This window comes from Camellia sinensis, chromosome 9 (assembly GCF_055761805.1).
Source record: "Camellia sinensis isolate YWXY chromosome 9, ASM5576180v1, whole genome shotgun sequence".
In the NCBI taxonomy this organism is placed as follows: Eukaryota; Viridiplantae; Streptophyta; class Magnoliopsida; order Ericales; family Theaceae; genus Camellia; species Camellia sinensis.
In genome coordinates, this window is record NC_138969.1 from 101,006,147 (window position 1) to 101,021,916 (window position 15,770).

Consider the following 15,770-nt stretch of genomic DNA (forward strand, 5'->3'; position numbering starts at 1 on the left):
TTTTGAACAATCAGAATTTTCTGGACGGCACATAAAGCAGCCAGACCCATCGAACCATTCCTCACAAACTCCACCCACGGATTTTCCAGCGCCAGCTTCAAGTAACTGTCCCTGCTTGTGCCATGACGGACTGGATGTCCTAAACAATATAGAAGGACCTGCCAAGTGAACAATGTTAGGTAGAAAACTTTATTAGTGAGGCTCACTGTAGAAATACAAAGGACACATACATTATTTGGGCTCACCCCACTCAACCCACAATATAAGACCTCACCACACTCGGAATAAGCTTCCTTAACCTGTACATAAAGAAATACAATATATATAATGGTAAGCTTGTAAAACATATAGATCCTAACTTCACTCAACCCACATGTGTTCAAGGAAATTGTGACTATTTGTCTCACCACACTCAACCCACAAATATAATCAATCTTCATAAAATCACCCCTACACAGGCAGCAGTTGATTAAATAAACACTCAATATCATACTCACAGCCACTCAACTCACAATATACTAAACTCACATCACTCAGCAGCCCTCTCATCACTGCAAGGATGAGGCTTCAAGATAGAGTTAGGAAGGTTCCATTGAGAGAGGAACCAATGATCAACTGTTGCACAAGGAATATTGCTAACAGATAGCATTCTACTTCTAACCATTAGCACAATAGAATTAATGATAACCTCAACTGGTTTACATTCTTTGTTGAAAATATGATTATTCCTTTCAATCCACACATGATACACAGTACAGAGAAAGGAGAGTCTGGTAATGGTCGATTTCACAGACTTTCCTTTGCTCTCTCTGTTGACAATAGTAACAATTTCAGGCCAGGGGTCCTGTTGCCGTTGAACATTGCATTTACCCTGCATTGTATGCCAAATTCTGTGAGTAAAATCGCAGTCGAAGAAGAGATGAGGATGACTTTCATCATAGTCAAGGCAGAAAGGGCACGTTGAACTAGTAGAGATACCAAACAACTGGAGTCTATCACTAGTGTTCAACCTACTGTAGATAGCCAGCCAAATAACAAAACTGACTTTGGGAATTGTGGATTGGCCCCAGACCAAATTGTACCAAGGTACAATATCTTGTTCATTTCTCCACAGCTCCCAAGCAAATTTAATTGTGAACACACCATCAGTGTTTAAAGACCAGACAGCTTTGTCCACCTTGACTTGAGAATTGAACACTTAGGTGATTTAGAAAACCTTAAATATCGTTAAGCTACAATTACACAGAAAATTCTCTTTCTTAGAGGCTAAGGGAGATTAGTCTGAGTTAAACTTGGCCACTTAAGCTTATGAAACAATTAGTTAGCTAAGCTGATTAGTTTCTAGAACAAAAGGGAGAAGGACGGAGAAAGTTATAGAGAAACTTTCTTCTTGAGAGCTAGAAGAGAAAGTTAGGGAAATGGAAGAGAAAGAGGAAGAAAATCAAAGGAAATTTAAATTCATCCTTTTGGACTTGAGAATTGAAGACTTAGATGATTTAGAAAACCTTAAATGAGGTGCTTAGATTAAACTAATATCGTTAAACTAGAGTTACTCAGAAAATTCTCTTTATTAGAGGCTAAGCAAGATTAGTTTGAGTTATACTTGGCCACTTAAGCTTATGAAACAATTAGTTGCCTAAGCAAATTAGTTCCTTGAACAAAAGAAAGAAGGAAGGCAAAGGACAGAGAAACTTCCAAATAAACTATCTTCTTGAGAGATAGAAGAGAAAGTCAGAGAAAAGAAAAAGAAATAGGAAGAAAATCAAAGGGAGTTCAAATTCAACCTTTTGGACTCGAGAATTGAACACTTAGGCGATTTCAAGAACCTTGAATGAAGTTCTTATATTAAACTAATATCGTTGAGCTACAGTTACTCAGAAAATTCTCTTTCCTAGAGGCCAAGCAAGGATAGTTTGAGTTACACTTCGCCACTTAGGGTTATGAAACAATTACTCACCTAAGCTAATTAGTTTCTAGAACAAAAGAGAGAAGGAAGCAGAAGGACGGAGAGAGTTACAGAGAAACACCTTCCATCTTGAGAGCTAGAAGAGAAGTTAGAGAAAAGAAACAGAAATAGGGGGAGATTCAAAGAGAATTCAAATTCAATTTTTGTGAAATTGAGAATTGAATACCTTGGTGATTTAGAAAATCTTAAATGAGGTGCTTATGTTAAACTAACATCGTTAACCTACAATTACTCAGAAAGTTCACTATCTCAGTGGCTAAGCAAGATTAGCTTGAGTTAAACTTGGCCACTTAAGCTTATGAAACAATTTGTTACCTAAGCTAATGAGTATGTAGAACAAAAGAGAGGAGGAAGGAGAGGGACGGAGAAAGTTACAGAGAAGCTTCCTTCTTCGGAGCTGGGAAAAAGAAAAAAAGAAAAAAAGAAAAAAAGAAGTTAGGGCAAAGAAAGGGAAATATGAAGAAAATCGAAAGGAATTCAAATTCATCCTTTATGACTTGAGAATTGAACACTCAGTTGATTTAGAAAACCATAAATGAGGTACTTAACTTAAACGAGTATCGTTAAGTTACAATTGCTTAGAAAATTATGTATCTTGGAAGCTAAGCAGGATTAGTTTCAGTTAAACTCGGTCACTTAAGCTTATGAAAGAATTATTTACCAAGCCTAATTAGTTCTTAGAACAAAAGAGAGAATGAAGGAGAGGGACGAAGGAAGTTACGGAGAAACTTTCTTCTTGAGAGCAAGAAGAGAAGGTCATAGAAAAGAAAGAGAAATTGGAAGAAAATCAACTGGAATTCAAATTCATCCTTTTGGACTTGACAATTGAACACTTAGGTGATTTAGAAAACCTTAGATGAGGCATTTAAGTTATAAATTAATATCGTTGAACTACAATTACTCAGACAATTCTCTTCGTTAGAGGCTAAGGAAAATTAGCTTGATTTAAACTTGGCCACTTAGGCTGATGAAACAGTTAGTTACCTAAGCTAATTAGTTTCTAGAACAAAAGGGAGAAGGAAGAAGATGGACAGAGAAAGATACAGATAAACTATATCTTCTTGAGAGCTAGAAGAGAAAGTTAGAGAAAAGAATAAGAAATAGAACGGAAAAAAAAAAAAAAAAAAAGAAGAAGAAGAAGAATCAAGGGAATTCAAATTCATCATTTTGGACGTGAGAATTGAACAATAAGGTGATTTAGAAAATATTTAATGGGTTGCTTAAGTTAAACTAACATGATTAAGCTATGGTTACACAGAAAATTCCCTTTCTTACAGTCTAGGCAAGATTAGTTTGAGTTAAACTTGGCCAATTATTAAGCTCACGAAACAATTAGTTACCTAAGCTAATTAGTTTCTAGAACAAAAGAAAGAAGGACAGAGAAAGTTACAGCGAAACTTTGTTCTTGAGAGCTAGAAGAGAGAGTTAGAGAAAGGAAAGAGAAATATGAAGAAAAACAAAGGAAATTCAACTTCATCCTTTTTGACTTGAGAATTGAACACTTAGGTGATTTAGAAAACCTTAAATATCGTTAAGCTACAATTACACAGAAAATTCTCTTTCTTAGAGGCTAAGGGAGATTAGTCTGAGTTAAACTTGGCCACTTAAGCTTATGAAACAATTAGTTAGCTAAGCTGATTAGTTTCTAGAATGAAAGGGAGAAGGACGGAGAAAGTTATAGAGAATAGAAATGCATCTTCTATCCAAGGGGAAGAAAGCAGAGCCTCTCTCTCTAGAATCTAGAGAGAGAAAGCTCCCCCCGTCGGTGTCTATGGTTCTGGTGCTATCCATGGCCAGTTGGTTAACTCTTCTACCCTAGACTTTGGGTGTGAGGGGCCTGTTTCTTTGTTGTTATGGATTTTGATGAGTTTCAGTTGTTCTCATGGTGACCTCATCTGGGCTTGCCGTTCAATCTTTTGCGAGTTTCAGGTGTCGGCATTGTGTTTGTTAATCTTTGGCCTGTGGTGCTTCTTTCTAGCGCATTGTGCTTGAGTGACATGGGATTCCCCGTAATACTTCTCTGCTCTGGTTATGGTCTCCTCCGGCATTTTCTGTCGGCGTGATTGTGCGGTGTGTTGCTGCCTTGGTCTACTCCGGTAGCCTCACGTGAGTAGGTGTTAGTACTACTCTGCGAGCTTGTATCCAGTATGGAGTTATTTGCGGGTTGGATGTCTATATCATCTCGGCAATGGTTGGCAATGGGTGCTCTGTTCCAGTTGTTTTCCAGTTGTTGTCAGGTAGTTTTCTGGGTGGTCTGTTGTATGGCACCAGCCTGGGGTTGGTGGCCTCATTGGTGGTTTGAGTTCGCCGGCGATCTTGTGCAGGTGGTGTGTTTTCATTGCCTCAAGAGCTCGCTGCGCCGTCGTGTTGTGTGTTAAGGTTCTGGTTCTATTTATGGTATACACCGGTGATCATGGTGGTATAGTTTCTTATGATAATGGAGCTATGCAGTGGTCTCCGAGTTGTTTTTGGTCTATGTTGGAGTTTACCGGTGGGGATTTCCGTCTCCAATGGGTACGGGATATGTGGCGTTTGTGACCCACATCCCTTGGTGTGAGTGGAGTCGACTTGCTGCTGTTTACTGTACAAGCCATGCTTACTGTAAAGCAGCTGGCTTTCTCGGTTGGTGTTGATAGTGGTTTGGTGTTTCTTTTTGAATTCCCGCCCATACTAGCTGGTTGTTGGTTCAGGTAGTAGGCGTGTAGGTTCTATTTTATTTTGAAAATCAAATTGAAAATATCGGTGGCTTTGTGTGTGCAAGTGGGTTTGGTCCACGTGGTGATGGTTCTGCAAAGTGTGAAAATTGATTGATGTATTGGGAAACTCAATTTGGGTGGGTTATGTTGATTTGGTGACAGAGTCGGTTGTAGTTTTACACGTGGGCTGCTGTGTTTTATAAATATATAAATGTTTTATATTTATATATTTTATATGTGATTTCAATCATATGGGCCCACAGTTGCTTGTGCCTCCAGGAGTTTGTTTGCTTTGGGACTGATTTAATAGTGAGCCGATGGGTGCATTCTTTTTGGGCTTCTGTGGGTTGTCCGTGGCCACCTTTCTTGGTGTACGTGGACTTGTTAATTTTGGGCCTATTCTTGGGGCTCAATTTTGTGTAATGCCTTTTTGCGTGCAGGTGTGTTATTTGTGGGTTTAATTATTTGGGTAAAGAGTGTTTTTTGTGCCCATTTATTTTTGTTTAGTCACATTGCAGCGAATCTTTTGTAGTCGATTATTTCATGATGATTGATCGTGTGATCCTCATGTGACTCGATATGAGGTTAGTTTTGGGCCATCTCCGCCAAGAGTGATTGGGGAGTCACTGCTATGGGGAATAGTGGTTCGATAACTAGCCAAGTTAGAGACTGGGAGATGAGCGGGAGGATAGCTACTGGTTTTCTGGTCGCTTCTTGTCTTCATGTGACCCATCCTAATTGATTGCTCTGCCACGCCTGACATGGAGTGATGGGGACACTGCCGTGGGGTTTGAGGCTTGTGATCTACCAAGGAAGGGACTGGGGGATGTGATGATTGCTCTCATGTTTTGTTGGCTATGTATTGGTTTGATGCAGCGGGGCTATTGTTTTTCACAACAACTCTCTAGACAGTGGCTTATGGTTACTGACCGTACTAGCTTCATGTGATTCTGTTGGGATTTCTCGTGGGGTAGATTTTTTCCTCCGTCACGGCTTTGGTTAAGTGGCTTGGATGTCATGGCTGTGAGGAGTGGGATGCTTATTGGATTCCATGTGTTTATCTACAGTAGAGACTGGGGGCTTGTGGGGTTGGGGTATCCTTCGTTTCTGGCATGAGGGTTGTAGCTTTGTGAGTGTCTGTTGTGTTTTCAAGTTTTGTGGAGCTTTTTTGTATCTTTGCCCATATATCCACCCCAAGCTTCCTTCTATTATCTCTGATGGTAGGGGTTATTTGGGGACAAAAAGGATATATGGGCAAAGTTGTGTTATTTTGTTGCTTTGTTGTTCATGTATTTCCCTCTCTTTCTTAGAGGGGTCCAGTGGTAGTTTCTGTTGGGTTTGTAATTGTTTTTATTATTTGTTGTTGGGCGTGCCTGGGGTATGCCCCTTGTAAACTTGTAAATTTCATTGTCTTAATTTTATTACTTACTTACCCAAAAAAAAAAAAAAAAGTTATAGAGAAACTTTCTTCTTGAGAGCTAGAAGAGAAAGTTAGGGAAATGGAAGAGAAAGAGGAAGAAAATCAAAGGAAATTCAAATTCATCCTTTTGGACTTGAGAATTGAAGACTTAGATGATTTAGAAAACCTTAAATGAGGTGCTTAGATTAAACTAATATCGTTAAACTAGAGTTACTTAGAAAATTCTCTTTATTAGAGGCTAAGCAAGATTAGTTTGAGTTATACTTGGCCACTTAAGCTTATGAAACAATTAGTTGCCTAAGCAAATTAGTTCCTGGAACAAAAGAAAGAAGGAAGGCAAAGGACAGAGAAACTTCCAGATAAACTATCTTCTTGAGAGATAGAAGAGAAAGTCAGAGAAAAGAAAGAGAAATAGGAAGAAAATCAAAGGGAGTTCAAATTCAACCTTTTGGACTCGAGAATTGAACACTTAGGCGATTTCAAGAACCTTGAATGAAGTTCTTATATTAAACTAATATCGTTGAGCTACAGTTACTCAGAAAATTCTCTTTCCTAGAGGCCAAGCAAGGATAGTTTGAGTTAAACTTCGCCACTTAGGGTTATGAAACAATTACTCACCTAAGCTAATTAGTTTCTAGAACAAAAGAGAGAAGGAAGCAGAAGGACAGAGAGAGTTACAGAGAAACACCTTCCTTCTTGAGAGCTAGCAGAGAAGTTAGAGAAAAGAAACAGAAATAGGAGGAGATTCAAAGAGAATTCAAATTCAATTTTTGTGAAATTGAGAATTGAATACCTTGGTGATTTAGAAAATCTTAAATGAGGTGCTTATGTTAAACTAATATCGTTAACCTGTACTCAGAAAGTTCGCTATCTCAGTGGCTAAGCAAGATTAGCTTGAGTTAAACTTGGCCACTTAAGCTTATGAAACAAATTTTTACCTAAGCTAATGAGTATGTAGAACAAAAGAGAGGAGGAAGGAGAGGGACGGAGAAAGTTACAGAGAAGCTTCCTTCTTCGGAGCTGGGAAAAAGAAAAAAAGAAAAAAAGAAGTTAGGGCAAAGAAAGGGAAATATGAAGAAAATCGAAAGGAATTCAAATTCATCCTTTATGACTTGAGAATTGAACACTCACAGTTGATTTAGAAAACCATAAATGAGGTACTTAACTTAAACGAGTATCGTTAAGTTACAATTGCTTAGAAAATTATGTATCTTGGAAGCTAAGCAGGATTAGTTTCAGTTAAACTCGGTCACTTAAGCTTATGAAAGAATTATTTACCAAGCCTAATTAGTTCTTAGAACAAAAGAGAGAAGGAATGAGAGGGACGGAGGAAGTTACGGAGAAACTTTCTTCTTGAGAGCAAGAAGAGAAGGTCATAGAAAAGAAAGAGAAATTGGAAGAAAATCAACCGGAATTCAAATTCATCCTTTCGACTTGACAATTGAACACTTAGGTGATTTAGAAAACCTTAAATGAGGCATTTAAGTTATAAATTAATATCGTTGATCCACCCAAAAAATTAATATCGTTGAACTACAATTACTCAGACAATTCTCTTCGTTAGAGGCTAAGGAAAATTAGCTTAATTTAATTGTGAAAATTAATGATGCAAACATAAAATAAATAATGAGCAATTGGTCGATTGTAGTGGTGGATTGTAGTGGTGGTCATGAATGGGATGCAACTTCCCAAGCTTGTGATATTTAACCCATTCGTTTGTTTTATTTAACCTTATAGTGGTCATTATGTGTAGTTGTTGCTTGAATAATTGTAAATGGATTGTGTCATCACCATGGTGATCGGATCATTGGTTAGGTGATGTTTGGGAGTCACCGATTGAAATATGTTTGAGAAAGAGTTGAGAACAAAGTTTTCCTATTAAGTATGACCTTATTTTTGCTAAAATTGAGAATTTATCAATATAGATAAACTAGTGAGTAAAGGAGAAATAGTCATGAAAAGGGCGCTTGGAGTTTTATGATGTGTAAACACTTAACTATTTCATAAAATAAATAAATAAATTTCTTTTTTCATGAAAAGTGTATTTTCCGACCTAGTTTTCAAATCTGGAGTCCCGTGCCTGTTCGTTAAGTTTTCACAACTCAAATGGTCCCTCCTGAGATGTTTGAGGTGTTCCCTGGGCCTTCTCGTGATTGTTACACGATTTCGGCCCGCCGATGCCTATTCTCAAGCTTGAGTGTGAAAAAAGTACCTTTTCCGACCTAGTTTTCTAACCGGAAGTCCCGCGCTAGTTCTGTAAGTTTTCACAACTTACATTGGTTTCTCCCGAGGCGTTGGAGGTGTTCCACGGACCGTCTCGGGACTGTTACAGGATTTTGGGGGGGGCCCGATGGCCTATTTTCAAACTTAAGTGTTTAGGAAATGCATTTTTTGACTTAGTTTTCAAACCGGGAGTCCCATGCGAGTTCTGTAAGTTTTCACAGCTCAAGCTGGTCCCTCCCTAGGTGTTTGAGGTGTTCCTCGGACCTTCTCTTGACTGTCACACGATTTTGGCCCTCCGATGGACTATTTTCAAGCTTAGGTGCGAGAAAAGTGCCGTTTCGGACTTAGTTTTCAAACCGGGAGTCCCGTGCTAGTTCCATAAGTTTTCACAACCTACATTGGTCCCTCCCGGCATGTTTGACGTGTTCTCCAGGCCTTCTCGTGACTGTTACATGATTTTGGTCCCCGACGGCTTATTTTCGAGCTTAAGAGTGAAAAAAGTGCATTTTTTGATTTAGTTCTCAAACCGAGAGTCCCGTGCTACTTTCGTAAGTCTCCACAACTTACCTTAGACCCTCTCGAGGTGTTTGGGGCATTTCTTGATCCTTCTCATGATTGTTACACGGTTTTGGCCACCCCCCCGCTGTCCTATTTCCAAGCTTAAGTGTGGAAATAGTGTCTCTTTCCAACTTAGTTTTCAAACCAGGAGTCTCGTGCTAGTCCCGTAAGTTTTCACAACTCGCGTTGGTCACCCCCGAGGTGTTTGAGGTGTTCCCGGCCCTTCTTGCGACTGTTACATGATTTTGGCCCCCTGATGGCCTACTTCCAAGCTTAAGTGTTAGAAAAGTGTATTTTCCGACCTAGTTTTCAAATCGGGAGTCCCGTGCCTGTTCGTTAAGTTTTCACAACTCAAATTGGTCCCTCCTAAGATGTTCGAAGTGTTCCTCGGGCCTTCTCGTGATTGTTACACGATTTCGGCCCACCGAGGCATATTCTCAAGCTTGAGTGTAAAAAAAGTACCTTTTCCGACCTAGTTTTCAAACCGGAAGTCCCGCGCTAGTTCTGTAAGTTTCTACAACTTACATTAGTTTCTCCCGAGGTGTTGGAGGTGTTCCACGGACCTTTTCAGGACTGTTACAGGATTTTGGGGGGCCCCCGATGGCCTATTTTCAAACTTAAGTGTTTAGGAAGTGCATTTTTTGACTTAGTTTTCAAACCGGGAGTCCCATGTGAGTTCCGTAAGTTTCCACAGCTCATGCTAGTCCCTCCCTAGGTGTTTAAGGTGTCCCCCAGACCTTCTTATCACACGATTTTGGCCCCCCGATGGACTATTTTCAAGCTTAGGTGCAAGAAAAGTGCCGTTTCGGACTTAGTTTGGAAACCGATAGTCCCGTGCTAGTTCCGTAAGTTTTCACAACTTACATTGGTCCCTCCCGGGGTGTTTGACGTGTTCCCCATGCCTTCTTGTGACTGTTACATGATTTTGGCCCCCGACGGCTTATTTTCGAGCTTAAGTGTGAAAAAAGTGCATTTTTTGATTTAGTTCTCAAACCAAGAGTCCCGTTCTACTTTCGTAAGTCTCCGCAACTTACCTTGGACCCTCCCGAGGTGTTTGGGGCATTTCCCGATCCTTCTCATGACTGTTACATGGTTTTGCCCCCCCGCTGTCCTATTTCCAAGCTTAAGTGTGGAAAAAGTGTCTTTTTCTAACTTAGTTTTCAAATCGGGAATCCCGTAAGTTTTCACAACTCGCGTTGGTCACTCCCGAGGTGTTTGAGGTGTTCCCGGCCCTTCTTGCGACTGTTACATGATTTTGGCCCCCCGATGGCCTATTTCCAAGCTTAAGTGTTAGAAAAGTGTATTTTCTGACCTAGTTTTCAAATCGGGAGTCCTGGGCCTGTTCGTTAAGTTTTCACAACTCAAATTGGTCCCTCCTGAGATGTTCGAGGTGTTCCCCGGGCCTTCTCATGATTGTTACACAATTTCGGCCCGCCGAGGCCTATTCTCAAGCTTGAGTGTGAAAAAAGTACCTTTTCCGACCTAGTTTTCAAACCGGAAGTCCCGCGCTAGTTTTGTAAGTTTCCACAACTTACATTGGTTTTTCCCGAGGTGTTGGAGGTGTTCTACGGGCCTTCTCGGGATTGTTACAAGATTTTGGGAGGGCCCCAATGGCCTATTTTCAAACTTAAGTGTTTAGGAAGTGCATTTTTTAACTTAGTTTTCAAACTGGGAGTCCCATGCGAGTTCCGTAAGTTTTCACAGCTCGCGCTGGTCCCTCCCTAGGTGTTTGAGGTGTTCCCCGGACCTTCTCTTGACTATCACACGATTTTGGTCCCCCGATGGACTATTTTCAAGCTTAGGTGCGATAAAAGTGCCGTTTCGGACTTAGTTTTCAAACCGAGAGTCCCGTGCTAGTTTCGTAAGTTTTCACAACTTACATTGGTCCCTCTTGAGGTGTTTGACATGTTCCCCGGGCCTTCTCGTGACTGTTACACAATTTTGGCCCCCGACGGCTTATTTTCGAGCTTGAGTGTGAAAAAAGTGCATTTTTTGATTTAGTTCTCAAACCGAGAGTCCCGTGCTACTTCCGTAATTCTTCGCAACTTGCCTTGGACCCTCCCGAGGTGTTTGGGGCATTTCCCGGTCTTTCTCGTGACTATTACACGGTTTTGGCCCCCTCGCTGTCCTATTTCCAAGCTAAAGTGTGGAAAGAGTGTCTCTTTCCAACTTAGTTTTCAAACTGGGAGTCCCGTGCTAGTTCCGTAAGTTTTCACAACTCGCGTTGGTCACTCCCGAGGTGTTTGAGGTATTCCCGACCCTTCTTGCGACTGTTACATGATTTTTGCCCTCCGATGGCCTACTTCCAAGCTTAAGTGTTAGAAAAGTGTATTTTCCGACCTAGTTTTCAAATTGGGAGTCCCGTGCCTGTTCGTTAAGTTTTCACAGCTCAAATTGGTCCCTCCTAAGATGTTCGAGGTGTTCCCCGGGCCTTCTCGTGATTGTTACACGATTTCGGCCCGCCGAGGCCTATTCTCAAGCTTGAGTGTGAAAAAAGTGCATTTTCCGACCTAGTTTTCAAACCGGAAGTCCCGTGTTGGTTCCGTAAGCTTCCACAACTTACATTGGTTTCTCTCGAAGGGTTGGAGGTGTTCCACGGGCCTTCTCGGGACTGTTACAGGATTTTGGGGGGGGCCGATGGCCTATTTTCAAACTTAAGTGTTTAGGAAGTGCATTTATTGACTTAGTTTTCAAACCAAGAGTCCCATGCGGGTTCCGTAAGTTTCCACAACTCACGCTAGTCCCTCCCTAGGTGTTTGAGATGTTCCCGACCCTTCTTGCGACTGTTACATGATTTTGGCCCCCCGATGGCCTAGCTTGAAAATAGGCCACTAGGAGTCAAATTCGTGTAACAGTCACGAGAAGTCCAAGGGAACACCTCAAACACCTCGGGAGGGACCAATATAAGTTGTGAAAACTTACGGAACTAGCACGAGACTCGCGGTTTGAAGACTAAATCCAACAAGGCAATTTTCTCACACTTAAGCTTGAAAATAGGCCATCGGGGGGCCAAAATCGTGTAGCAGTCTTAAGAAAGCCCCGGGAAGTAATCAAACACCTCGGCAGGGACCAATGTAAGTTGTGAAAACTTACGAAACTAGCACGAGACTCCCGATTTGAAAACTAAGTCAAAAAATGCACTTTTATCGCACTTAAGATTGAAAATAGGCCATCGGGGGCCAAAATTGTGTAACAATCACGAGAAGGCGGGGGGAATACCTTAAACACCTCGAGAGGGACCAATGTAACTTGTGGAAACTTTCAGTACCAACATGGAACTCCCGGTTTGAAAAGTAAGTCGAAAATGGCACTTTTTTCACACTTAAGCTTGAAAATAAGCCATTGGGAGCCGAAATCCTGTAACAGTCACGAGAAGGCCCGGGGAAGATTACGCCAAACTTCATTGAAGGGCCAACAAGATATGTCCACTATATTTTCCAGAACTTGAGCCATCAATGATGTCGATAAGCTAAGTATGGATGATCTAGCTGGTGAAGAAGGGGTACTTTAAACAGTTGATGCAGTTTTTGTTCTTCTGCTTCGTGTAATCGGTGGAAAAAAAAACTAACACTGGCTATCTTTAAACCAAATCTGTAGTCTTACAGAGTCTACCAACACGAGTCCACAGAACTTGGGTATATTTGACTATTCTGAAACTATGGTGCCCAACTACCTTGCAAAAATAAAACAGAACCCCCAATCAAATTTCAACAGCATGCTGGTTCAATTGATTATTACTAAATCACACTGAAAAAATGAACTCAAACCCCACAAACTGAAATGCCTGAACCATTCATCTAAATCTGAGAATCCCCATACATTGCACATAACACATAGCAAGAAAGAGAACAAACACCCCTATGGGGGCTAGGGTTACCCTTTTCTAGCTTTGAATTGATCTAAGGCTTCACTATTCAAACAAGCGATATCATAAATCCTAGAAATGGGAGAGCATCCTGTCCTAATTTTGGAAGGTACTATAGCTCACTATATGCATAAGGTTGGCTTTATTCTAGGGTTAATGTCAAGGTGACGCTACGAATGAGTCCTTTGGGTAATAACCAATGAAGATCCCAGGAAATCAAAAGAGTCAATATAGCCTCTCATCGAAATCTGAGAACCTTAGATAGTAGAACTACCTTTTTGACAGATCTCAAAAAGTTATAACACAAGGGCTCTAAAGTAACATAGAGATAGGTATAGTGTCACGAAAAGTTTGCCTGCATTCCCACCAAAATCTGGGCAACACAGGAACTTTAAGTTCACCATTGCATGCAATGCAATGAATATATAATTGGAAATAAAATTCATATCATAGAGGTCGAGTCAAGGTTTCTTAATATCTCCAACGGAGTCACCAAAAACTGTCACATGCCTGAGGGGTACCTATGGGCGTTAAACAGTTCGGGCCCTCTATTTATTTGATCTAGTCTCACGAGTGCAACGTGAAACATAGATGAGAGTCCAGATTTGACAACTTTTATAGAAAATCCATTTTATTGCAAAACCATTGCCAGAACTGGACTGCATCACCAGATCTTAGAGTCATTTTGGGAAAATTAGAAAACTAGCGACTCATGCCAAGGTCATTGTAACGCCCTCAAAATAGACCCATAAATCATATATCCGCGACATCCATAACCATAAGAGAAATAAACATGTTTCCATTCATCAGAGTATTTAGTCCAAAAGTATTACATGTTGACAACAAAAGTAAATGCCCTACGGGCTTATAACTTTCCAAGTCAACACCTGGTTATAAAAAGGAGAGTACTAACTCTACACAAAATAAGCCCTAGGCTTGATATACATATAATACAAAAAAAAAAATATATATATATATATAATCACGAAATAAACAAAAGAGCTTTCAACTCCCACAACCATCCAAGCTAAAACCTCGGAGGCGGCATAATACCTGAACTTGAAAATGATGTCCCACATAAGGTGAGCCAACACCCAGTAGAGATATGCTAAACATAATATGAGCAATAACTAAAACATTAGCATTTGATAAATGTTTAACTCATATAAACCAACATACAACACAACCCAGTTCCATGACAAATAATCTACGTGTCATTTCACTTTCCTTTACTTATACAATTTTCAATTTATAGACATGGCTCAGAACTTGGCCAAACAATTTAAATGAGATTACATCTCATATTAAAACACTTCCTTTATCCACAATTCACTTTCAGATGAGATAACACTCATATCAAACACTTCCATACTTCACAATAGATACACATATTTGCTGTATCAATCTCAAATAAACACTTCCATACTTCATATATGATACACAGATTTGTTGTATCAATGGAGTCCATCCCCTATCTCCTCCCAAACAACAACCGGTTTAGGAGTCCATCCCCTATCTCCTCCCAAACTGTGGAGTACATCCCCTATCTCCTCCCACACAACACAATGTATATAAGCATTTATCATATACATGTTCAATCAATACACAAATTTGATGTATTATTCCAATCGTCATATTCAATGACATTCAACCGATTAGTTTTAGTTCACCTAATCATCATGCAGTGTCTACAACAATCGAGACTATCCTCCACCGATAGCCCAAAACAATTATTTCTAAATAGATAATAAATGCATCGAACAGATAATTTATCAACATTTTCAAAAGTGGGTGATTAATCAATCCAACACCACTATTCATTCTCATAATAAACCAATTTCATTATTTCCAACTCGATTTCATATTTTCATATTAAATGTCATTAATTTCACTAATGACCCAAATATACCCAAACATGACATTTTCCCTCATTTTCTCAATATTGACCCAAAGGTCCAAATATTATCAACAACATCAATAACCTCTTTTTCAAACCCAAAACACATATGTATGAGTCAAAAGAATAAAACCCCTATTTTCAATATAACACACCTCAAACCCTAACTTCCCAAATCAAACCATTTATTCAAAAAGCTCAACATCTATGTTAAAGCTCATAAAGATAAGTAGTTATTCCTACCTCAAGAGATGAAACCAAATAGAGATGATGAAGAAATCTCAAAATGCTCCAAACCAAGAAATTTTCAGATTGATAGGTAGCCCACACCAAGCTCTACTCTTTTTACAAAGGGACAAAGGTAGGAGATCACTCAAGCTAGATCAAACCTTAGAGAGAAAGTATATGGTAGTGAGAGAAGCTCTCAAAATAGGGTTTTGAAAAGTAAAAGAGAGAGAGAGGGATATGAAAAAGTGATTTAAAATCACCCAGCTGCTAACTGATATACGACTAACTCGCTCGAGCGGAGAATAGGACGCTCGAGCGTCAAACACAAAAACTGGACCCGCTCGAGTGCCAAGACATAACTGCAAAACACACCCGCTCGAGTTCCAAGGGGAAACCCGCTCGAGCGTAGATTTCACTCTTCTAGTATTTTCACAGAATTCGAACACCCGCTCGAGCGCAAAGAGGCCCGCTCGAGCGCGACCTGCTTGAGCGTAAGGAAATCCATTCAAGCGTGAAAAACAAACCTACAGTACTTTTGCAAACGCACAAAATGCTGAAAGTGTATAAACTCCGCTCGAGTGCAAAGGGACCCGCTCGAGCGGACCACCAAAAATCTAGGCAACAAGAAATGGGACTAAAGCTCAACCAACCTGTTCGAAACACGCCAAATATATATTAAAACTCAAACATATGGAATTAAAGGATGACAACAAGACATATACAACAACCCACTCCATGGAACCTAAGTCCGGATACAACAATCAAAGAAGGAAGAATCAGGATCGCTATTCCTCGTAACCAAAGATGCTTCGCTCAGAACCTTAGGTATGAGAAAGGAAGGTTATTAATTGAGCATCCCCGCTCACCCGATTAAAGATCAGCCTCTACTAAACGATGATATGAGTTTTATTAACTTT